At 37.0% G+C, this 26,382-nt stretch overlaps 1 long non-coding RNA gene across 2 annotated transcripts in view; it reads left to right on the forward strand.

Moving 5' to 3' along the window:
• Nucleotides 1–26,382, forward strand: part of LOC125965550 (uncharacterized) — a 169,014-nt gene that overhangs the window by 105,086 nt on the left and 37,546 nt on the right. The window lies entirely within an intron of this gene.

Below are 26,382 nucleotides of genomic sequence, written 5' to 3' on the forward strand. Positions count from 1 at the left end.
TTTCGTTTAGTTTTTTGTAAAGCAGGAACATGAGAATACTTCCAATATTCTCATGGTCTAAACTGAACCAATATTATAGATATTTGCTATAAGAAACTAATCTAATAATCGAATAAATAGTGTATAAAAATTAGTGTGATATTTTCATAATATGTAAGGTGACTTTTATGCCAAAAGAATACGCAGTGAAGTTTTTAAGATATAGAAATACAGAAAAATGTAAAGAAAACAAAAATCCCCTATCCCTTTATCTATATATTATATAGGCAATAAATGTGAACTCATTATTATTACTGGTGATCCTGCTTTTAGATTAGTAGCTCTTGTTAATTTTCTGTACATTGCTCATTTATTTGGATTTTGCCATATACTTTAAAATTTTTAATGTTAGTTTGATAAGCTCTAGATGACCTTAATCACCTCTGTCGCCGCCTTCTTCTTGGTGCATCTCTGCGCATGCGCGGCAGGCTGGCCCGGCAGGAGTCAGCACCCTCCGAATGCAGCCTTAGCTAAGAACTGGCAGCAGTCGGTGTACGACCCCACGGCCCTCGGGTAAGGTAACTCTCAGGAATGTGTTTTACACCGATTTCCAGAGTTTCCTCTCCAAATAACCTCCAGTCTCCCACCACGTCCTTTACTGAGTGCATTCTCTTTTCTGCATCCCTCCTCATCGACCCCTACCTACTGAGGTTTCCTGCAGTTCCCAAGTCAACTACTTGCTCTCTAAGCCTCGGCTCAGAGTCTATTTCATGGGGAATCCTAACAGAGACAAAATTTCTAAAACCAACATATACCACGTAACCATATCATAATCCAAAAAGCTTTTGATTTGGTAATTTCACATTAATATATTTGTGAAAATCACAAACTTAGGACTATTTTGTAATATTACTTTATGTGGAATTTCAATCAAGAACTTAGGATTAACAAAGCCGTGTCACAAATTATGTGGTAAAATGCCAATATAAACACCACCAAGTTTGAGGAAAGCATGGCGGCCATCAAGAGCAGAGGATAAACAATATTTCTGATGGTACTGTCTCCTTACTGGGCATGTGTGGAAGGGCAAACATGCACATCATGCTTCGTAACCTTCCAGAAAGACATGGAATTACAGACTATGCAAGGCAGTTATTATAAGAAGAATTTACAATCCTCTGTAGTTTTATGACTGCTTTCCCCAAAATGCATTCCCAAAGGTTATGAAAAAGACCAAGACAGATGGTTCAAAAGATTATTCACTTCTTCTTTTGAGATGTGTGTTCTCTTAGCATTTGTCACTAAGCATTATTTTATTTTGTTATTAAGTCTGTCTGGATTTCTCTCTGAGGTTAATTTTTTCTTCCTTTTAAAAGCCCCTCCCTTCCGCATCACAAATGGATCAGGAAACCATCATTTCCTAAGTTGTACATGAGCCTTTTTCAAACACTCTAAAGATTTATCCCTAGCTTAATTTTATCAAGTCAAGAAAACATTTATTTCAATAAGATATAATAAAAAGACAGAGTTTTAGGAGATTTTCCTATTTGAACAAAATAGTTTTTAGGTGTTACTTGTTTCTATCTTTTTCCAGAATTTTAGATCTATCAGATCAACTTAATAAATAACTTGTTTGTACTTGAGATTTTCTTATCAGAAAATACAGTTCAAATAAATTATGTAAAAAAATCCTGAAATTTGAAAAATAAGGTTTTGGTTTACATTTGATCATGCAGTGAGGACCTCAGAGATGATGAAAAGGTTAAAAATTGCTGGCTGTCTTTCACAAAAGCTCCCCCACTAATGCTAACATCTGGATTAGAGGCTGCATTTTCTGGGCTCCTTTCCCCTTCCTCCCTCCCCCCTGATCAGTTTTGTATTAGACCTTTATGTTTTCATTATAACCTGGCAACAAGAGCTCCCTTAAATAGAAAGAGTGAATGAAGGCAATTTTTTCCATTAACAATATATTTCCCTTTGGGGTCTCTGGCACATTATTGTTCTTCTTTTATAAAAGGAGCAAAAAACCCCAAGAAAACTGTCTTCAGTTGTGAAGCATTATTATAGATCCTATCTGAAAGCCTTGGGTTTTGTTTTCCTCTTACGAAAACATCCTAAAATATTCACATAAGTGAGTACAGTTCAGAGCAAACATCTCTACATATTTGAGCAAGTGTTGTGCTAAAAACACACATTTTTTAAAGAGCGCATTTTCCCAAGTAGTTGATACGGAAAATCCGGAAGAACTGAAGTTTCAAAGTAAGGTAAAATATTACTTAAACACACTTTTGGAAAAATTGCATTCTTTCTTGGAAACCACAAAGTATAATATACAATAGCCCAGGTGTATCTATTTTATTGGATTTTTTGACAGTACTCTGTAATGCCTTAAGACATATATACACACCCACACACATACACACATATATATAATATAAATATGCATATATACAATAGATCAATAGTCCTAAGGCTGTGTATATTATGATATATACATGATATATACATTATGATATATACATGATATATACATGATATATATTATGATATATACATGATATATACATGATATATACATGATAATAGTAACATGGTATGTTACTATTAGCATATAATAATATATTACATATCATATAACAGTATAAATAATAGTCTTAAAACATTAATCTATTTTACAACTCAATAATGTGTTTTAATACTCTTATCTACATAAAAGTGAAACTTAGTCTGTCAATCAATTTATTTCCTTAAATATCACAACTTCTTGATTCCAGTGTCCTTTGGGAAGAGATGGTGAAGCTACAAGTGAAAGAGGGAAACCATTTTTAATGTTGCACTTAAAATCTACAAGGTTATTGCACATGGATTCTTTATTTAGCCCTCTAAATAATCCTGATTGGTAGATGGAATTGTTCCTGTATCAGTTGTGGTGGTTTTGGCTACAAGTAATATAAACCCACCTAAAACTATCATGTAAACAATACTTAATTTTATTTGGCTCATGGAGCTATAAGTGGGAGTGGAGTTCAGGGGAGACCTGATCAAGGCTCCATCTCCTTTTCTCTATGATATACTCAGGTCTGATCTTTATTAATTTCAGCTTTGTCTTCTGGTTGTCTTCCTTCAAAGGTCACAAGATGGCTAGGGTAGCACCTGGGGCAACATGCTTCCAGATTTATATACAAATGAGAAGAGAGCTTGGCTTCTGGTAACTTTCTCTTAAGAACTGGAACTCTCTTAGAAACTTACAGAAAATGTTTTATTGTATCTCATTGACAAGAATTAGGTCACATACCCATTACAGAAAAATTATCGCCCTGAAAGAGAAAGGCTAACTCTTTTGGCAATCAGATTCTCCCCTCACCTTACATCAAGTCCCCAAACTGTATTACTCTTCACCCATAGGGCCAGAATGCAGTACATTCTCGGCTGTCATCTACAGTGTCAACTGCGAATCCTACTCTACAGAAGAAAAGCTGTGATTCTGGATTTTGATGTAATTTACCCACAGTCACAGAGTAAGAAATCACTGGAGACTGGGTTTGTACCAGTAGCTCTTCTCCCAAATCCATTATTTTTTCCAGTATATCATGTGAAAATATGCTACCATATTTTCTGTTGTTTTTTTAAAAAATCCATTAGATCCAGTCATAAGTATGAAATCGAAATGTGAAACATGAAAAACAGCAGTATTTTAAGCCATTATTACATATACTACTGCAATTTCTTTTAGAAAGTAAAATATGGGTAGGAAAATAATCTCTCAAAACACTTCACGTGCAAAAGGTCCCCTTCACAACATGGGAATACTAGTGTGAACTTCTTATGGATAATCCCACTTAAAATCAACAGTGGGTAAACATTTAAGAAATGCCCATTTGCATTCAGAAGACCTGGTGGGTAACAGCAACATAGATGGATAATGTTATATGGATAACCTGTTACTGTAAAGAAAAGGCCGATTCCTTTTCCCCTATTTTATTTTACTTTTTAAATTCTCTTGACAAGTCAGAAACGTATTGTTTACTGTGATGAAGGAATAAAGAAAAGGGGGATAAAGGAGCAACTCTCAATATCACACTTAGTTTAAAACGAAAGTAATTGACACATTGATTCCATTGGATGTGTACTTAGCTCATTGGTAATTCTGAGCAAGAAAAATACAAAACGAAAACTATAACTACATAAATGAAAAGCACTCTGTAAAGCTTTTGATTTCTCTGTCAAACCTGAATGAGAGCCTTGCTGGGTAGAGTATTCTTGATTGTAGCTTTTTCCCTTTCATCACTATATGTATATGTATAACTCATTCACTTTGCTGTACACCTGAACCTAACACAACATTGTATATCAACTGTATTCCAATAAAAATTTAAGAAGCAAAAACAACAACAACAAAAGCACTCTGCATCTTACTAGGGATCTCAAGAGAAAACTGTCCCAGCTCAGCTTTGCCTGACCCTCTCCCTTCCTGCTCAGCCAGGGTCTGTCAGCTCATCTAGGGACAGCCTGCAGACACAGAGGTAAATGCTCAGAAGTAAACACATTCCAGTAAAGGTTACTTAATGGCTTTCCATAGATTTCAAAATCACTTTCCAACAATGACGGGGCAAAAAAAAACATTCTGATAATTTATGTTTCCCAGATGTTAAAAAATCCAACAGCTTTCACTACTCATAAATTTAACAGCATTAAACACCTGCTGACTCCAAGCAACAACTCCTGCCAAGAAGGAAGGAAAGAGCTTTGTGATCCACTAATAGGCTCCTTCCCTTGCCATTCCAGCCGAGTTCAGGTCCCAGTCCTGTAGCTTCACACCCTCCCTGGCCTCCCACAGAGACATCCTCAGGCTCCACACACCAAGAGCAGCAGCAACTTTGCCAGTTCCACCCTGGATGCAGGAAATGGGAATCAGTTGAGATATGGCTATTTCTAAATCTCAAGGAACTCTAGCTGTTGGCCAAATTAGTAAACAAGAGCGGCATCAGAGTGAATTTAGAATAGCAAAAGACTAAAACTTGGAAAGTATTGATAGAATCACATAGTAAAGGTTAATTTTCATCTTCTCTTATTGTGAGAGTCTTTAAACAAATGGAAAACTTTTTAAACTATTTAGTCCAGAGTTTTACCTTTCTCCTCTGCCAAAGCCATTAAGATATGTTAAAATTGTTGGATTTAGGTTGCACTTTTTTTAAATTTTCCATTTCCTTTCTTTTGATGAAGAGCATCAGAATGGCAGTAGAGTGGGCATCTTGGATCTGAAACATATTAAAGACCAGAGATAGGGGTAACTGATTCTCATGGATCTAGAAAAGGACCAAGCCCACAACAAGGAAGGTGTAGATCTATAATCATGCAGGTCTGTAGACCTTTCATTCATATACTGTCCGACCTAAGCCTCCTTTCTGTTAACACTAGCAAGTCCGACCCAAGACTCCACTGGATTTACCTGATGAGCTTGCACTTCCTGTGGCAGCTCAGAATCTTAGCCACAGGGTTGGAAGGGAACTATTAGTGGCCACTGTGTACCTGCTCCATTTCAGAAAGCACCAGTTGGATGGATCCATTTCCCGAGTGAAGATATACTTACTTCATGAAGGAGTCTCACCATCTGATAGAGTAGCTTCCAGGAGTAATTACTGTTAAGGGCAAGGTCTTCAATTTCTCTTCCCTGTGCACACCATTCCCTAACCTCTTTCCCTTTACTCTATGCATGACTCCCTTTCTTATGTTCAGAGAAATTAATCTTAACGCACATACCGTTTACCAACTAAGAGTGTTCACACCCTTGACAGGCTCAACCCCATGTACTCAGTCCACCGAGAGCATCTTTCCTTTTGATTTTGTCACTCATGATTAGAGCCTACTTACTCTTTTTTTCTTTTTTTTCCTCTACACAGAAAAGGCGGTAGCCTTAAGTAGTTTTTATTTATTTATTTTATATATTTTTAACATCTTTATTGGCGTATAATTGTTTTACAATGGTGTGTTAGTTTCTGCTGTATAACAAAGTGTACCAGCTATACATATATTCCCACTTCTCCTCCCTCTTGCGTCTCCCTCCCACCCTCCCTATCCCACCCCTCTATGTGCTAGGTGGACACAAAGCACCAAGCTGATCTGCCTGTGCCATGTGGGTGCTTCCCATTAGCTATCTGTTTTATATTTTGGAGTGTATAAATGTCCATGCTACTCTCTCACTTCGTCCCAGCTTACCCTTCCCCCTCCCCATGTCTTCAAGTCTATTCTCTACATCTGCGTCTTTATTCCTGTCCTGCCCCTCGGTTCTTCAGAACCTTTTCTTTTTTTAGAATCCATATATATGTGTTAGCATACACTATTTGTTTTTCTCTGTCTGACTTACTTCACTCTGTATGACAGTCTCTAGGTACATCCACCTCACTGCAAATAACTCAATTTCGTTTCTTTTTATGGTTGAGTAATATTCCATTGTTTATATGTGCCACATCTTCCTTATCCGTTCACCTGTCGATGGACATTTAGGTTGCTTCCGTGTCCTGGCTATTGTAAATAGCGCTGCAATGAACATCGTGGTACATGACTCTTTTTGAATTATGGTTTTCTCAAGGTATATGCCCAGTAGTGGGATTGCTGGGTCATATGGTAGTTCTATTTTTACTTTTTTAAGGAACCTCCATACTGTTCTTCATAGTGGCTGTATCAATTTACGTTCCACCAACAGTGCAAGAGGGTTCCCTTTTCTCCACACCCTCTCCAGCATTTATTGTTTCTAGATTTTTTGATGTTGGCCATTCTGACCAGTGTGAGATGATATCTCATTGTAGTTTTGATTTGCATTTCTCTAATGATTAGTGATGTTGAGCATCCTTTCATGTGTTTGTTGGCAATCTGTATATCTTCTTTGGAGAAATGTCTATTTAGGTCTTCGGCCCATTTTTGGATTGGGTTGTTTGTTTTTTTGATATTGAGCTGCATGAGCTGCTTATATATTTTGGAGATAAATCCTTTGTCAGTTGCTTCATTTGCAAATATTTTCTCTCATTCTGAGGGTTGTCTTTTCATCTTGTTTATGGTTCCCTTTGCTGTGCAAAAGCTTTTAAGTTTCATTAGGTCCCATTTGTTTATTTTTGTTTTTATTTCCATTTCTCTAGGAGGTGGGTCAAAAGGATCTTGCTGTGATTTATGTCATAGAGTGTTCTGCCTATGTTTTCCTCTAAGAGTTTTACAGTGTCTGGCCTTACATTTAGGTCGTTAATACATTTTGAGTTTATTTTTTTGTGTGGTGTTAGGGAGTGTTCTAATTTCATTCTTTTACATGTAGCTGTCCAGTTTTCCCAGAATCACTTATTGAAGAGGCTGTCTTTTCTCCATTATATATTCTTGCCTCCTTTATCAAAGATAAGGTGACCATATGTGTGTGGGTTTATCTCTGGGCTTTCTATCCTGTTCCATTGATGTATAGTTCTGTTTTTGTGCCAGTACCATACTGTCTTGATTACTGTAGGTTTGTAATATAGTCTGAAGTCAGGGAGTCTGATTCCTCCGGTCTTTTGTGTTTCCATACAAATTGTGAATTTTTTTGTTCTAGTTCAGTGAAAAATGCCATTGGTAATTTGATAGGGATTGCATTGAATGTGTAGATTGCTTTGTGTAGTATAGTCATCTTCACAATGTTGATTCTTCCAATCCAAGAACATGGTATATCTCTCCATCTGTTGGTATCATCTTTAATTTATTTCATCAGTGCCTTATAGTTTTCTGCATACAGGTCTTTTGTCTCCTTAGGTAGGTTTATTCCTAGGTATTCTATTCTTTTTGTTGCAATGGTAAATGGGAGTGTTTCCTTAATTTCTCTTTCAGATTGTTCATCGTTAGTGTATAGGAATGCAAGAGATTTCTGTGCATTAATTTGTATCCTGCTACTTTACCAAATTCATTGATTAGCTCTAGTAGTTTCCTACTTATTCTTGAAGTGCTTCTTTGTTACTTACGAGTATCCTTTTCCTCATAGAAGGTTAGACAGATTCTACCTCCTAAACATTTAAATGAATTTGTAATTTGAGAACATATTTTTCTTAGAGATCAAACTATATATATATATATATATATATATATATAAAATTTGAGATCCTGTTTTTCTTAGGGATCAAACTATATCCCCATCGTGCTGTGCCACTATCATTTGTTCATTGATGGGTACAATATGCAGTGTTCCTACTAGTCAGACTGGGGGATAAAGGTGACAACTTCTGGCTTCCTGGATCTAAAAGCATAGTTGGGGAAGCACAAAAAATAACTTTATACACACAGTTTGAGTGTAGTAAGAGCTATTCTAGAGGTAAAAACAAAATGCAATGAGGTAACAAGAACTAAAAATATGCAATCACTTTTGGGAGAAAATAGATACAATAATTTTCCTCTGAGAGATTGCCAGTTGATTCGTGGATCATAAAAACTAATATTTTTGAAATCTTACAATATGCTGAGTCTATACTAAATGCTTCATATGCATCATATTTTTTAAGTCCTTGTGCCAACACTATGAGAAAACAGGGTCTGAAAAGTTAAATAGTTTTCCCAAGAGCATATCATTGAATTGGGATCTGAACCCAGTCTGCTGGCTCTAGAAAGAAAACTTTTAATGACTACTTAACACTGCCACTGTGAATAAGAATAAAGTAGTCCACACCCATATCTATTACAATACTTTCTTTTAACTATTCCATTTCTTCAGAGATGCAACTTTGAAGATTTACAACTGGTTAAAGTATCAGCATTTATTGTAAGTATTGCTCTCCACTGTAATGAGATATGGGGTTGTACTGGCAATGTTATTATTTAGTGTGATTTTCAGTAAAAGATTCTGTACAAATTGTCATCAATAATCATTCATGGAAAAATAAGCACTGAGTGGATGAAGTGTTTTGAGGAAAACTTATCTTAGGTTATTACAATGTAAGTCGATTTGTATGCACAGGAATTACAGGGGTGGGGGAAGGAAGTATAAACTTAAGCAGAAAATGAAATCCAAGTTAAATGAGTACTTCTAGTACAGCCTGGAAAAGAGTTGAATATTCAATTTTAAATAGACTCTGACAGGCTATGAATTTTAAAGATTAACCAAGAAAGAAGTTTAACAAAAGTGATAGGAAAACATGGGCCCAATTAATAATAATAAAGAGTACTTCAGCCCAGACATATTCACTATCTCATCTAACACACTATCACACATTAAGATAGATCATTACATGTATAAAGCCCCAAACGCTCACAGTGAAAAGAAAGAAGGAAAATTAGGTAGAATTCTTAAAAGTTAGAAATATATATGCAAAAAGGTCAATAGAGGAAGTTGAGGATATATGCAAGACATGAAATAATTAAAAAATAATTCTGTGAAAATGTGAGAGAAATGGACATAAATTTATCAGTCAAGAAGTTCAATATTCCTATAAAATAGTTACTAGAAAGAGAGTAGATAGACATTGAGGTGATAGAAATAATCAAAGAAATAATAGAAGAAAATTTCCCAGATCTGAAGACAGCTATGAATCAGTCTTAAGAGAAAAAAAGTTCTCTGAGTACCCAGCAGGATAAATCAAAACGGTCTATGCCTTGAAATATTCCAGTGAAATATTCAAACACCAAGAGTATATATATTTAAAATTCTTAAAACTTTTAAAAAGTAAATATAATTTACCTACAGAGGACTAGGTTTCACATTGTCATTCGATTTTTCAACAGTGACCAATGACCAGTGACACTAATTACTGGAAAGTAATGCCTTCAAAGTTTTAGGAAAATAAAATGAATTTTTTTTCATAACTCCATAGCCAGGAGAATTAACAATCAAATGCAATATTAAAATAAAGACTTTTTTCCAAAGTATAAGAACTCAGAATTTTATCTCTTATTATTATTATTATTTTTTTTTTTGTGGTTCGCGGGCCTCTCATTGTTGTGGCCTCTCCCGTTGCAGAGCACAGGCTCCAGACGCTCAGGCTCAGCAGCCATGGCTCACGGGCCCAGCCGCCCCGTGGCACGTGGGATCCTCCCGGACCAGGGCATGAACCCGCATCCCCTGCTTTGGCAGGCGGACTCTCAACCACTGCGCCACCAGGGAAGCCCTCTTATTATTCTTTTTTAAAGAAATTAATTGAGGAGGTTCTCCGGCAAAATGGGCAAGGATTTTTGATTGATTATTTGATTATTTTGCATGTTTTACTTCTATAATAATTAAAAAGGACTAGTGAGGGAAGAGAGAAATTAGGTAAATCATGGTCACAAAACTAGGACATGTAAGAGCCTGATATAAACCATGTGTGCCAATCTGGGTCCTTTAGGAAGCAGATGTCAATATAAAGCAAAAGTGTGAGAGATTTATTTGGGGTGACGCTTATGAAAGGTAAAGAGAGAGGAAGCAGGAGTAGCTGGGGAGAGTCTTCAGAAAGTGGTACCATTCTGATACCTGTGAAAGAATCTCAGACTATGATATAATTGAGGGAAGGTCACATTCAGGCCACTAGAGGCTCCAGACAAAGGTGGCTCATGGAATGGCCAGGTTCCAGTGTGCTGCCATGCTTAGTCATTGGCTGAGAGCTGCCCAGGGAAAGCATAGCCTGAGCTTAAATGGGCTGCAGATGCCAAAAGCACTGTAGCTGGGGCCTGTCAGCTAAGTGCATGCCTTGCAGGAGGTTCTGTGGGAGAGGGTCTGAGCAGCATGCTTCCAAGGCCACCCCACTGCGGCTCACCTGCTCTAGAGCCCAGATTCTCAACCACTGTCCTGTGTTTTCTGCTTGAGCCTATGGGTAATCATTCAAGATGGAGTAATTAGAGAGTCAGTATGTGGTGAATGAGGATTAAATGTACTTTCTGTACTGATGCTGGAATTTTAAAATTTCTCCATTAGAGATGAGGTAATATAATATCTTAACCTAGAAAAGATTATGAGTAGCCTGCAAAGTATATACCACATACCCACAAACATATAGAGGTGAGGGAAGAGAGCGGGTAAGAGAGAGAGAGAAGTAGAAATGAACAAAGCCAGCTACAAAATTGTGATTATAGCATGCTACAAGTAGTGTGAAAAAGGGGATAACATAACTATTTCTATGTGTATCAGTCATGTCTAGAAGCACACATTAAAACAAAATTCCTAACAGTATTTGCCTAAGGAGAAGGAAACTGTGAGACTGGGACATAGGGGTGAAAGAGATATTTTCAACATAAGTTAGCTGAATTCCGGACCAATGAAGGTGAGACTATGTTACGTATTTTGACAACTTTCTGATAAATGACTGTACAACATTTCTGTCTGTTAGTAGTGGCATTTTGTTCGGAATTACTACCAAAGCTACTGGAAAAGAAATTTTCCTTCTTACTACCCATCTTTCAGGTCCAAAGTTCAAAACACAATCATCACTTTTGCCAAATATGCCTTTTCTATCTGTGGTATCAGCTTTATTCCGTTCTCAGAGGCTGGAATGTGTAAACACTTTTTTTCTCCTTCAGGTCCTGGTACAACTTGTTACTGAATCCTGCCCTTTCTCCCTTGTTATCCCCATGGCTACTTGGGTGCCCATTTCTAATGTTGATGCTAGGATCTCTCTCTCTCTCTTATTCTCAGTGTAAGAACATGTGACATAATGTCATACCTTGTACCTTCTTTTATATGTTTCCTTTCTCTAAAGCAGATATGTATAAGTATGTATAGAAAGAATTAGCCTCTACATGAATCCTGTTGTACATTCATTACTCTGAGTTTCTCTATTTGCAAGTAGAGACAGATTAGTATTCACATATACCTCGTAAAGACATCAGTGTGTAAAATTCTATTTTTTTATATTGGAGTATAGTTGATTTACAATGTTTCAGGTATACAGCAAAGTGATTCAGTTATATATATATATAATGTATATATATACATATATATATATATATATTCTTTTCAGATTTTCTTCCATTACAGGTTATTACAAGACATTGAATATAGTTCCCTGTGCTGTACAGTAGGTCCTTGTTGTTTATCTGTTTTACATGGAGTAGTGTGTACTGTTAATCCCAAATTCCCAATTTATCCCCCTTTCCCCTTTGGTAACCATAAATTTGTTCTCTATGTCTGTGGGTCTATTTCTGTTTAAATAAGTTCATTTGTATCATATTTTACATTTCACATATAAGTGATATCATATGATATTTGTCTTGTAAAATTCTATTTTTAATGCAACTTTGTAAGCGTGATATGAGAAAGCATGGATTGCCTTGGTTTTATGACATGGACAGGCTAGGTTTCTAAAATTAAGCTGGCGCCAAAGAAAGCTTGTTTATACTGAAAAACTGTAACTTGACATCCTGGGGTTTAAGTTATCATGGTTAAGTCGGTAAAAAAGTTTACCAAAACTGAAAAGGGGACCGAACTTGGACAAAGGAAAACATGTTATAATCCTGAAGCTTTATGAATAATGGGAAACATCATTTAACTGTAGTAGTGACTGTATTGTAAATATTAATGATTTATTTTATTGTTGTTTTGAGTCTTTCAATTCCCTTCATTATATCACAAAAAAAAATGTCTAGTATTGAAAAATGTCCCTTAAATCCCTGAACCGAATTAAGGAAAAAAAAGAATATTACCAGAATTTCAGGTACTAGAACCGGGAGGCAATTCCAATTATGATAAGTGCTATCTGAAGGAACTCTTAATTCCCTAATAATCATTCAAATTTTGATTTCCATACTTTAAGCTTTTCAATCCACTTGTAGACTTAAATAATAATCCTTGAGAAAGTTGCACTTTCTCTGCGTCCCCTTATACGGAAAGAAAGGAACCCAGAGAATCATCAGGAGTATATTCAGCCCTGATCATATGACCTATCTCATTTAATTGTTCTTTGGGTAAGACTTTTTTTCTATGTTCACTCACCTGCTTTGTTCCCCCAACAATTAATTCGTTCTCCCAAACCATCGATATGAGTATCATAAAATAGAATTTATGAGTTCATCCTCATATGGGGAAATAGACAAAGCATTCCTTTAAAGAACCTGAGATTTCCCTTGCTGAATTTTTAATTAATAACAAATCTACAGCAGGAGCTTAAGGGCCTTTAGTGTCATAGCTCTGCTCTAGTTTGCCTTCAGATTGGAGCAGAGACATCTGGCGAATGCCTGGCTGAGATGGTGTTTTGCTTTCCCTTTTCAAATACGTCTAGAAGTTTAAGACGATTTTTTTTTTACTCTGATCTGAACTACTTTGTCAGGGCACACATCCAGCTGTGCCTAGATGGTCTCCAAATATTGCCATCAAAGCAGAAACGACCCGATGCGTGGGACGATCTGATGAACAGATGTTGTGAACTCTCAGAGCTTGTGATGCTGAGCATCTGCGTGGGAAGCATGGTGTAGTTTACAGGCAGAGCCCCGTCAGGTGTCAGCTTTGGGGGAAAGACCCTCTGCTCTAGCATGGAATGCCCAGCCTGTTGGAGCAATAAAACCAGCATTGGAAAGCCAGCCATTCCTCACGCTCTTTCCTCTGCTCCCCAGTTCACAACCCCAGAGATCTCAACTGTTGTGAGATGCTTCAAGAATTTCCCAAAGCACTGGAAGCAGCAGGCAAACAGGTTGCTAGGGATTATGCCCCTCAAGAGCTAGGCCAGCCACTCCATGGGTCCCTGTAACTACAGGATCCTGGAAAGCACTGTGCTTTTTGGATTTGAGAGTCAGAAATGTAACACAACCATTATGGGAATTTCCACTGTGATCCTGAACTTTTCAGGTTTGCTTAGGCACTAAAGATGCTATACCCAAACCAGTTCCAACTATCAGGAAGCTTGGTTTCCAAATGGAAAAAACCCACAGATGCACATAACTACATACACACACACACACACACATATATACATACGCACACATACACACATGAAGGGTTTTTTTCACACAGTCCTTCAGAAAAGAAAGAATAAAATATCTGGGGAAAATTCTTGGTAGAAAAAGAAGATCAACATTTTAATTTCAAAATGCAACAATATCTCCTAAGTTTTCCAATGTAAGCCAAAAAGCTAACTTATTTACAAATAAGAACTGGTGAAATTGGCACTTCTATAAAGCCTCTGTTTTATTTTTCTTTTTTAAAAAGTACTACCAGTTTACTCCCCATATTACACAGGGTTTATGTGAAACACAAAAGAAAGTCATATTTGGATTGTGTGTTTCTAAATTTGCATTTAGAATTTCTTTTTCCAGTGGGGTTTCCAAAACATTACAGCATATATTTTTTAACAGAGAACACCCATCTTCATATATTTTCACCCTGAAAAGCCAACAAAATGCAAGCAATAAAGCTAATTTGAAGCCAATTAGTAAGTCAACTGAATGGGGAAAAAAAGATGTGAGCAATATAAACTCTGGCTGTTCAAGCTGATAGCAAAGTCCATTATTGACGGTGTTCTGTTTGCAACGTGAGTCAGAGACTCCCTGACTTTTTACCAGAATTAGGAATGAGCATCTCTGTGTGTGTGTATGTGTGTGTGTGTGCAGAGAGAACAGAGAGAACCGAGAGGGTGGGAGGGAGGGAGAGAGAAAGGAGAGAGGGAGAAATTATGCTGTTTTATTTAGTGTTCTATCAGATTTCGGTTTCTTAGAAGATATGCCTTCCTACACAATTGATGCCGAGTTCTTTAAGCCAAACTCAGCTGAAAATTCAGATATGCATTTATCATAACACTTGAAATCCAATCTCCGTTCCTTTTCCTTTTTCTTTGTAAAAAGTCATTACCAAACATATTGACTTTGAACCCTAGGGACTGAGAACCAGCAAAATTTGGAACAAGGATAATAGATAACAGGTTTTTGTGCGTTTGCCTCCCTCTTAGTAATAAAGAAAATGAAGAGAATGAGATTAAAAAAGAGAAATAAAAAGTGAGCAAAAGCCCAAGACCAATGACCTCATCATTCCACAAATTAGTCCAGCAAACCCTCTTACGCGGAAAACATCTTAGCATTTCTGGAGACAACTGTATCTTCTTTTATGCAGGAAACATTCATCATTCGTGGCAGAGGGTTTTTTTTTTTTTTTAATGTGTGATGCTTTGCACTAGACAAAATAACAACCTTGTCCGCGATGGGAGTTGGTAAATGATAGGTAATGATTTTTATTTGAGAAATGGAGACTAATATCACTTAACTGATCACTAAAGAGAACTTGGTCAGTTTGGCTGCATTCCTCATTCTGACTGCTGCTCTAGGATTGTTTTAGCATTGGCATTGCCAGAAAGCCCAGCATGTTTCATGCCCCACTGATTATTTCTGGCCTATTAAGATACAATTCATCAGTCATTTCCAAGGAGTATTAGCTTTCTGTTTTGGATAGCATTGGTCTGTACTCTTCCTGAGGGAAATAGAATAGAGGGGTGCAAGAGTGACAAATATTCCAGAAAGTAAAACTGAATAAGGGACTTCAAAGATAGGCATCAGAAACTAGCCCAGCGTAGTCAGTGAGAGACACACAATGACCCCACCCCATTCACTGTTGACATTTCCGGGTTTCTGCATCATGGGATATTTTGGCTTCTAGTAATAAGTATTATCTTCAGGGTCACCATGCACCTTTTGGAGGCAATTTAGCTATTCACGTAGGCTGGGAGAAATGTTTATGCAGTGACATTTGAAGTGCAAACCAAAAGTTTCATAATCAAATATTTCACTCCTAGGAGACACTCAAATTTGATCACTCGGAGATAAATGCTGAGAAAGCCATGTTTAAACATCATTCTTAGCTTGCCAGTAGAATATAATCCTTTTTAAAGGCTCATTGTAACGCTGGGAAAAAAATTCCCCATCTCCCATAAACACAACAGCTGCATATAAATCAGGTAAGCCAGTCTAATCTAAATGAATTGTATGGCATGACATTGGAAGAAAAAGAGATAAGATTTAAAATAAGGGAAAACAGTTTCTTTGTTTTGATTTAAACATTGTTATTCTGTATCGCTTTTACCCTATACCTTCAAGTTCTCAAACCTTATGCATGCTTTATCATTTTATACCAAGTACAACATACATCTGCAGTGAACTCAGATAGATATGGCATTCATTAGGTGAAAACTCATGCATCTAAAATATTTTTTAAATCTTGAGGGTGTTTTGTTATTTTAACACATTTTCTATGAAAACACCCGAGGATTTTTCCACTTGTTATTTGTTTCCTGCTGCTCTAAATTAAGACACCAAAGAATGTTTTACTGTCTTAATGAAGGTGGCATGATTGGTTTTCAAGATGTTCTTCCAAATCATCCAACTTCTTGTATTATACTTGGGCATAATCTTTAATTCCCTTGGTAGCCAGCTCTATTTCATTTAACTACATGCAATAATAAAGTAAAATTTCCTAGAGCCAAAGCAGTAGAAATTATATCGATATAATTTACTGAATTATTTCTAAAATTAATGATTCTCTAGGTAGGAAGTAAGGAAATAAGGAAGGAAGGAAGGAAGGAAATGCACACTCATTAAAGGAAAAGCTACTCGATGTGCTTGAGGTGAAGAAGTCTTGTTTTAGCCAATAGGAAGCAAACTTCCTGCATTTAAAAAAATTATATGTGAAGAGGGTTTTTTCTTTTAGCTTCTTAAAATTAGCACGCTACTAGAAAGCTAACTTTAGAAAAAATAGAAAATATGGAATTTAGCATGTGTTTTCCTATGATATATGTTTCTATTATCCATATTTCTGGCTGGCAGTAAAAGACTTTTTCTTTCTCAGAGAAAACATGATTTTTAAAACTTTTACTGAAGTCTTAAGGTTACTTTAACCTCAATTAAACTAAGTCATTATTAATTATCCCAGAATCTAAAATCGTAATGCGTACTCTTCTTCTGTTTGTTTATGAACGCTTGGCTTGAGTGCCTCAAATATTAAAAAAATGTCATTAAGACTTAATGACCTGCCTACAATAAACAGTTTATACTTGAAAATAAATAGAGGCTGTTTGCATGTGTAGTATTGTTTTATAATAGAAATTTTGCTCTCAATTAAGGAGTATAAGAGGCCACCTGCACCATTTACTGCCTGAAGTGAAAGAACGAGGTACAGTTGCACTCAGCATAAATTAAGATGTCTTGAGCACATGAGCTTTAGGTAATACATTAAATTAAGGTTCTCAGATGTGCATTTAATTAAGATATTTAATTTGAAATGTCTGTGCTCTTCTTTAATTCCAATTGATCAGTAAGAATAGATTTCTTTAGGATATTAAAAAGATGAGTAGAGAAAGATATGCAGTAGGTGACTTCAAAAGTGTATTCAGGACAAGGCGATTGTCACACAAATGCAGTGTCTGTCCTGCTCCACCCAGCCTGCTCTTCATGTGACCCGGTGCTGCCATTCACATGACAGATTCATGTCAACATGAGCCAAACTGAAAATGCTCCTTTAACTGACTAAAGAATATCCTCCCTCAGATTGTCCGGGTTAGTTTCCTATTACTTTTGCTTCTGTCTGATGAAATCATTTGTAATATTGCTGGGACCATGCATCAGAACCCTTTTTTGTGTCCCAAACAGTAAATACTCATTGAGAGCCTACTGTCTGGAAAGAACTACATATACTTAGTGTATATACACTAAGAATTGAAGAAAATGATTTGAAAACATTCCACTCTCAAGTAGTTTACAATCCAAGAAAATATGCACACATACACACACACACACACACACACACACACACACACACACACACACTGCCTTCACTAGATAACCACACAAGACATAAATGCCAAATAACTTATGGGAAATTTGAGGAATTTAGAAGTGCAGGTAAGTTGATGAGCTGTCAAGGATATCCTTTCAAATGAAGGGATTTTTGTCTTAGACTTTGAAAGAAGACCAAAGATAATAATAGAAGCAAATGTTTGGTGACCCTCTACACTGGAATGCTTCCAAGTGCTGTCTATGAATTATCTTTTCATCCTCAAAATGACACTCAGAGGTTACATTGTTTCTACACTCATTCTATAGATGGGGAAACAGAGGTCCATGGTGGTTAGGTTTCTTCGCTCCAGTCCCACAGCCAGGTGGTGCGAAGCCCAAGTGAGAACCCGGAAACCAGGTTCCAGAGCCCTCCCTTACCTACCACACAGGCTCCCGAGCAGCAAAGAGACCACCACGGGGAAGCATATATATGTATTTGGGGGAGATCTCAGTGGTGAAATAAATGGTCCAGTACAAACCATGTTCCAAGGAATGGATTGGAAGATAGTTATAAATGTGCTCCAGGACCAAGGTGAAGACTTCAAAAGCCACGTTAAGGTGATTGGGCTTTTGTCCTAATGTGGTGGGGAGTCACTGAGGACTCTCTAGTCCAGTGATGACAGGATGAAATCAGTCACTTCCAAGGCTTGTTCTGACAGGCAGGCGGGGCGATTAGATTGTGTACGGAATGCTAACATCATAAATTATTTACTTCTGGCACTCCCTTTACCTTGATACTCTTTTCTACTATCAATGAAACCAGGATTTTACTTGTTTTTTCCTTGATTTGTTATTTTTCTCTTTATCTTTTGAGTGATACCCTTAAACCTTATTTTGGTTGTTTTTTGTCTGAAACAGAGAGGCAATGTTGGGTCCTGGAAAATTGTGGAGACCCGGGTTTAAATCTGGATATTGGTACTTACTAAGTGTAGGAATTTGTATGAATTAGTTAACGCTTTTTTTAAAATTATTCCAATATAGTTGATTTACAATGTTGTGTTACTTTCGGGTATACAGCAGAGTGATTCAGTTATACATATATATACATTCTTGTTTATATTCTTTTCCATTATGGTTTATCACAGGATGTTGACTATAGTTAGTTCCCTGTGCTGTACAGTAGAACCTGGTTTATCCATTCTATAAATAATAGTTTCCATCCATTCTATAAATAATAGTGTCCATCCCAAAGTCCCAATTCATCCCTCCTCCACCCACCTACCCATTGGCAACTACTTAACCCTTCTTTGCTTCAGTTTCTTTTTTCAAAAGTCAGGAAAAAAATAAAAGGATATCCTAATGATGAAATGAAAAGATACAAGTGACAGTTTGAACAGGGTGAAGACCTGTAAAATAGTAACAGCCAGCACTGGTTTGCTGCCCACAGTGACGGGCACTGTGCTGAGTACAAGACGCAACTGAGAATATCCATCCATCCCTTCCCTAAGGATGCACAGGCACGGATGGCAGGGAGGGTCAAGGGGCCTCAGAGAGTAAGCAAATGGTAGAGCAGGGATTTGACTTCACTTTGGTCTAATTATGAAGACCAGCATCTTATCTACTGTAGCCGACGGCCTCTCAACTACTTGCTAGTTGTTATTATTATGCTCCCCAAACAGCCTAGTCTTTCAGAGAGACTCCCTGCATCTTCTACACATTTTCCTAACACAACCACCCTGCATCTTACTACCTCCCACCCCGCATCTCACTATCTCTAACAGTTTTCCCTCCACTATACACTTCATCTGACTCGAGATCATTCTTCCTAAATTGCTGCATTGATCATCTCATTCCACTGCTCAAGGTGTTTAACGGCTTCCACCTTCCCATGACGTATAGAACAGCACAAAAATCCCTTCACATGAAAGGCAAGAACCTCAAATAGACCCTAAGTAGATTCGTCCACCTTCATAACTTTAGCCCCTTTTTAGCCCCCGTGGGCACAGACCTCCTCCATATCCAATCAGCTTGCTATTCCACTGCTCCCACATGCCTTGAACTTTCTTATGGGTCAGTCTTGACCCATACACTCCCCCAGGTGTATCCTCCATCCTTGGCCATTTCTACCAAATTCCCGAGGGACGTAGGCACCAAATGCATTAAGTCCTTTCATGAAACTTATCAAGGCATTCCCGGTACGCTAGAAGAACCATAGAGGCAGTGGCTAAGTTTGTCCTGGTCACCAAACCTACATTCCCAGTATTCTGGCACACAATAAGACATATATATATACACACACACACACATACACACGTACACTCACACATACACAGTAAATGAATGAATGAACAACCTAGAGTTATGATACCTACCTTAACTTACTTTAGGATTTATTATTTCTTTTTTTTTTCCTTTTGAACCCAAAGCCATTAAACATAACATTTTTAGGAGAGGAATTTATAAAGAAGCTGGTAATGTTTACCAATTTTTAATCACCATTAATACATGTCTGCATTTTTCTTAGCACTGAAGATTTTCCTTACACTTTGTTCCTTCTGCCAAGAGCAAAAAAAAAGGCTTTCTAGCCTCCATAAGCCTTTTTTTTCACCACTTTTACATGTCCTTTATTTTGTTCTAATTCTCAACCATTTTCCTTGCGAATCTTAAGGGACTTCGGGCAATTCATCCAAAGTATTGATACATAGAAACATATCCCCGAATGTAAATTTCTTATCAGGCATATTTGAAATTCCTTTAAAATACCGGTAGCAATAGACTTTTGTTATTTTTAAAACTGCTACTTGAGTTTGATGTTTATTTCCATTTCAAAACTAAATGCACCTGAGATTACACAGGTATTATTTAGATAAATTTTGGACACTGACCACCGTATTTCTTTTTCCAGGAATTATTTCTGACCCTCAGAAGGGCCCCGCAAAGCAAGGGATTCGGTTTGCAAATACAGACTCTGATCATCAGAGAACCTTACTCAAGGTCACTCAGCTATCCTGTAAATGCTCCCTAGGTCTGTCTGTCTCGAAAGCTATTCATACTCTCTGCAGTCTGTCTGCTATGTCTTCCCACAATGGCTGTGTCAGCCTGTAGGATTCTCCTTTCTCAACCTCGGTTTCCATGTACTTAAATAGCTTTCATAGACTTGAGGTCTTACAGGTGGCCTCCTATGTTAACACTTGATGATACTGTATGTCTGTGGAATCCAGAGATGACCTCTTAAAGCCAAGACCCTTATACAAGATCAAAGGCACTGAATTCACACACATACACACACACACACGCACACACACACACACACACGAACTTTATTTCGTGCACCCTCATTTACCTAATTTCATGCCTGAAAATGGAAAACAAGACTTCTTCCACTTTCTTTGTTATCACAGCTACTCTTCTAATTCACCCACACCCAATAGGAAGTCCATAACAGCCGTCACTCTGAAGGTACCAAGTCAATAGCCCAGGAGCACATAACTCCCTTTACTAATTTAATCTTTTCAGCTTTTAGAGACCCCCTGGAATACAAAGCCAGGCCCGATTGCGTGAAGCTAGGGAATGGCTTGAAACCTTGGGAGATTAAGATATGAAGCAATGATTCTTTCTCTTTCTCTTCTCAGTGACAAACTGAGGACTCATAACTTGCTAGGAACACAAGAGCCTGTTAGGGTCCCTTTGATGAACCTGATATTGACCTTAGGCTGTGGGCGTGTGGTTTGGGGATACAAGCAGGTTTTAATCAAATAAAGAAAAAACTAACTTTGAAATGATGGAGACCATACAAAATGGTTCAAGAAGCAGGTTCATCAGGTAGACGCAAATCAGAAAGTCTGAGCCCAGAAAGCCTCAGCGAGTGCAGCAGTGCAACAAGTGGGTCAGCCCAGATATAAGCAGCTGACTGTCCCCACGGCAGAGGCCACTGAGTGTCTGACAAAGATGCTGATATTTTTGTACAACAAAAATCCATTAAGGACACTGGGAAAGAGAAAGAAAAAAAAAGGAGGAGGGCGGCTCACAGGCAGGCACAAACATAATTGCAGCTATTACATTTTTTTCCTAAAGTAGTTACATTTGGTGCCTCCAAACTCTAATGTGTTTTTATGTTGCAGCCCGTTGTGATGGGGGTAGGCCGCTTGACATATGCAAGGCTCCATTGCTATTAAAAAGAATGATGTTACCAAGAGGCAAGCGAGGCCACAAAGCAAAATTAATTAACACCACCATCTAACAAAGCAAAATAAATTAAATGATGGTTGACTTGCGTTGTGTACTTCTAAGTGGTGAATGAGGGAAAACCAAAGCTTTTAACCCCCTCTGCTCTGAGCCCAGCACCATGGCAGAGTGGCCTCCAGTGCAAAGGAAGGACACTGCTCCGTGCTTGCACACAGGCAAGCAAACGAGCAAGTTATTCTCATCTTTCAATAGTAAAACTGCTGCCTTTGCCTTCCACATAGAGGGCAGCAGAGGGAACACGGTAGGGAATGTTTTCCCTAAGCCTGTATGGCCTCCCAGCACACTTAAAAGATATTAGTTTTGCCACACGTGAAACACAAATGAGGACAAAGCAGCTGGTAAATTTGAAACCAGTTGGAGTCCACTATGCCCTCAGATTCCTTGGGTTCTGTGACCGTGATGGTCTGTCACTCTGAACACAGCAGGGTACCAGTCACAGAACAAGTTGCATGAAGCTACCACAAGAAAGGTGGCTTTCAAGAAAGACCTGGATGGCATAGAAATGACGTTCTTTAAATGGGACTTTATTGAGTGTGTGCTCTGTAACCAGAACTGCACTACCTATGTTGAGGGACATAAGAAAAATATAAGCCACAGCCCATGGAAACTTTATAATCTGTGAGATCTGGGCAGGTGCAGCAAACAGAGCAATATAGTCATATGTTACACACCGCTGTATGTAAAATAGATAATCAGCAAGGACCTACTGTATAGCATAGGGAACGCTACTCAATATTCTGTAATAAACTATATGGGAGAAGAATCTGAAAAAGAACACTATATGTATAACTGAATCACTTTGCTCTATACCTGAAACTAACACAACATTGTAAATCAACTATACTCCAATATAACATTTAAAATTTTTTTAAAGTTATACTAATATGTTAAAATGTGAGAAAAAGATTTGATTCTCTACAATTCTGAGACTTTGTAAACTTATCATTTTTAAGTAATTGTTTAGCTTATGAAAATCGTGTTTACCGAAAGCTATGATGCTCACCATTTTTTCTCTTCCATTTAAAAATAAATTGAGACCACACCCCCCAAAAAAGGTAGTCGTATGTATAAGTACATATGCATAGATAGACAGATATTTAGATAGATTAATAGAATTTTATTGATGTACATATATAGAGAGATAAACAGCTGCACTGCTACATCTAATAGAGTGTTGAAGTTGGGGAGAACTCACCCACTGCTTCATGTTTCTAAAATATTTTGCATTTTTTTCAAAGCACTTAGAGTATTTGATCATCACAACATGGCTGAATAAGTGAATGAAAGAATTAATTGATAGGACAACCATTAATACCTCCATCTTATGGAAGGCTAGGCATAGGCAGAGTGAGGTTAAGCTACATATGAGATCAAAAGACTAGCAAGGGGTTATAGTAGGACACATGTTGCTGATTTTCCATAAGATTTAAGTATCAGTGAGAAGAGAGAGATTGCTTTGGGCTGAGAATGTCAGGATATTTTGCAGAGGAGAGAGATGCCAAGTAGAGACAGGGTGCTCTAGGCAGGGAACACAGACTAAAGGTAAGTTCTTACCTGGGGGACCATCCTTAAGGAAACCGATCTGATCAGATATTGCCCTCTGCTCCTTACTGTAGGTGGTGTTTTTAAACATTCCAAGGAGTATAACAGGTGCTTGGGGTTTTTTTTTTTTTAATCAGTAACGAAATAGTGGTGATTGCTTATTACGTCCATATAAAATTCATAGTTTCCAAGCAAAAATGTACCTGTATTTGCACATTAATAAGAATGAGCTTCTCTTAGAGCCCAGACAGTGACCTCGAACTAAACATCCATGAGGTTTCCATTTCTCAGGAAATTTCAGTGCCAGAAGCTCAGTTAGTCCCTGTACCTATTGCCAAAGTAACACTACCTTTTAGAGGAACTTATTTTCAAAGGCCATCATGCAAGGAAACAAGATGTAGAGTTTCTATTGCCCTCGGGAAATTTGTAGAGTTTATTTATAAGAAATAGGCTTCTTATGCTTATTGCAACAATGGAAAAATAGACACATAATATTGTACCTTCAAGTGTCTAGGTGTTTACTGATAGCCAATAAGTCATTCGTTGTTCAAAGAGAACAGAGATAAGAAAATATGAACATTGGGATGCTGGTTATCGTTACTAGGTGGCACTCATTAAGCTCAACACCCCTGACCCCTGACAGTATATTTTAGGAGTTATACATTTAAACCTAGGCCATCCTTTCCAGAAACTTGTTTTCTAAAGCAAGCATATATATATATTATATTATATATATATTATATATATTACATATATATTATATATGTAATATATATTATATATAATATATATTATATATAATATATATGTGTAATATATAATATATGTGTAATATATTTATATATGTAATATATTATATATAGTATCTTTGTATCCTCATCTTCATATATATATGTGTACATAAAATATAAATTGTCTTTTTATTTCTTCAAATATATTTTTATCTTCATATCTTATTTTTTCTTCCTCTAGCAGAAATTATTTGTGCTAAAAATGTATTAGGCTTACCCAGTAATTAAAATTGTGCTTTAAGGAGATACAATGATTCTGAAGTATCCTTCTTTGTCAAGTAAGTCTCTCAATGTGGTACCAAGGTTAAAGTCAGAAGATAAATGTGACATAGTTTCGACACTTTTAATTCCTAATTTAGAAATTAAAGTGCCTTAGTTGCACTACCTATAAAATGGAAATAAGTATTCTAAAGAATTCCATAATGGTTTATATGATGAAACATTTATAAATTATCACAGGCAAATGTAAAATAATAATAATAACAAAGCATTTGCCACTCTGATGCCAGTTAAGTGTCTCTGATTTTTTTCATCTTCTCAAATAGGAAATAGTACAAATGTGTCTTTATTTTATGTTTATTTCTATTTTTATTAGATTGAGAATATTATTTGGTATTCCAAAAATTATTTAATTTTATAATTACATTTTTCTTAGCCAGTGTTTAAAAATCCACTTGTTTTATTTGAATATAGAGAAAGTACCTGAAAAACTGTTGTTCATTGTCAGGAGAGATTGCCCTGGAAGTTAAAATACTTTTACTTTAACCCACCCACCAAATTGAGAGCTGGCTTGAGTTTAGCTCTGCTTTACTCCTATACAGGTAGCTCAGCATCACCTCATCCATGAACTCATTCAGGTATACATGTGTTTATAAACTCCACTGTGGTACATTGTGTAATTACACTCATTCATTCATCATTCACTTACTCACACATTCATTTAACAAGTTTTAATTGAGCACCTAACTTGAACTGAGAATTGCACGATGTATTAGTTTCCCAGAACTGCTGTAACAAACTACCTAAAACAAGAGAAATTTATTCACTCACAGCCCTACAGGCTATAAATCCAAAATCAAGATGTCAGCAGAGCTGTGCTCCCTCTGAGACTCTGGGTGGAATCCTTCCCTGCCTTATCCTAGCTTCTGGTAGTGGCCATCAATCCTTGGTGTTTCTTGGTTTATAGATAGGTCTCTCCAATATCTGCCTCTGTTGTTACATGGTATTATGGCTGTGTGTCTCTGTCAAGGATGTCCGGGTACAGAAAGATGAGGTAGTTGATTACTCCAGGTTCTTTTTAGCTCAAGTATTCACTGATTTTAAAGTAAAACAGAAGTAGGAATTTTACTATCACTAAGGAATGCTTAACCACAGGAGAAATAAAAATGCGCAATGCAGTATAGTTGTAGAGAGTGGAGATAGTGTGGATTTTACGTTAATAAAGAAACAATGCTAGCATTAAAAATACTGAGTTTAAAATATTTTGGATCCCCTGTATTTGTGTATTTGAGGGAATGAGGAAAGAGACATAGTGTTGGTGAAGAAATTACAATTTCTGATTTGTGAGGGCGAGGAAGTTTAATTTACACATGAAGATGATTCTGGGAGTAATGTCACATTTGAGTGTTACGTTCTCCATGTGGGGTCTGTGACCTGAAGAGAGGTGCAGAATCCACTATGGCTGACTTGTATAGCAATAGAAGCCGTTAACGATGTTAGGAATCCTATAAATTAAGGTGATTTGTCCCAAGTTTGGGACTAGTAGCAGAGCAAACTCTTGTTCATAAAGAAATTCATGCCATCTTTTCCTACTTTTGAAAGTAAATATCAATGCCAGGTTCTCAAAGCCTGGATTGCATGTTTGTACTATCACAATACTGAAAGCCTTCAATGGTTCCTGTATATTTGCAAGCTTTTTTTTTTTTTCCTTAAGAGTTACAGGTAGGACAGTTGATTCTAAATGAATATATTTCTAAATGTAACCTATTGACTAGTTGAGAGTTTGATTATGTCCACCCCAGATTTCCTGCCTAGATAAATGCAGATCTGGTGTAACTGTCATTGTTTCCAAGAACTATTACTAAATATAGACTGTGATCATGTATATTTGAAAACTATAGAGCATTATGCATATTTCCATTAGTATTATCTTGGCCCCTTGCTTTCA

Source organism: Orcinus orca, chromosome 10 (assembly GCF_937001465.1).
Source record: "Orcinus orca chromosome 10, mOrcOrc1.1, whole genome shotgun sequence".
Classification (NCBI taxonomy): Eukaryota; Metazoa; Chordata; class Mammalia; order Artiodactyla; family Delphinidae; genus Orcinus; species Orcinus orca.